Source organism: Polyergus mexicanus, unplaced genomic scaffold, assembly GCF_030449975.1.
Source record: "Polyergus mexicanus isolate NDT 795.1 unplaced genomic scaffold, iyPolMexi1.0 SCAF_52, whole genome shotgun sequence".
NCBI classification, from domain to species: domain Eukaryota; kingdom Metazoa; phylum Arthropoda; class Insecta; order Hymenoptera; family Formicidae; genus Polyergus; species Polyergus mexicanus.
In genome coordinates, this window is record NW_027223372.1 from 97,501 (window position 1) to 98,331 (window position 831).

An 831-nucleotide genomic window follows, 5' to 3' on the forward strand; every position below is an offset into this window, starting at 1 on the left:
GCACGCACTTATATTTCGCTACGGCGTACAAAGCGTGCGGGAAGAACGTTGTAATCCGTCCTTCCACGCCACTCGTATCCGTGGAGTAAACGTTCGGTAAGCGCGACGATTCCGCTGCTGCGTCCAAGACGAGAGGGAATCGCGCGGCCAACACACTAGATGCGTGCGCGCCACATAAGAGCCATTCGGTCTTGCGACACCGACTCGTGGCAATGCTGTGCTCGTAATAAAAGTGTGTGCATAGAATAAGCGCCGAAGCGCGACACGTCGTACCCTCTTATAATACCCAACCGGACGGCCAGGCGGTCGGCGACGACACGGCTTTTTGCTTAGCGAGCGCGAGCTCGAGCTCGTCGAAATTTTGTCGACGAGAGCGTAAATACAATAGTCTCTTCCCTCATAGAGACGTTTTACTCGGACTCTGTCCGATAAAGCACAACACAAATCGCCGTTTGTGTTTTCTTCTCTCCTCTTAAACAATAATAAATCTCTCCTGTATCGTTCGTTTTAAACGTTCTCGAAAAGACAAGAACGCAAGAATCGTGCGAGCCGCGCGAAGAACGCGCAACCGCCCGTTCGTCCGATTCGGTTCGGTCCGACGCGCCGAGCGCGACGTACCTCTTATAATACCCAACCGAGCGGCCAGGCGGTCGGCGACGCACGGTACTACGCACGGTCGCTTATGAGTGCGAGCGTCGAAATACCCACGCGCTCGAGACTTTGTCGCTGAAAACGAAAGGCGAAAAAACATCGTTAAAAACATTGTTAGACGAAAAAACATTGTAAATATTATAAAAAGCGTTAAAAATCCGATCGCGGGCGGTACCTCCG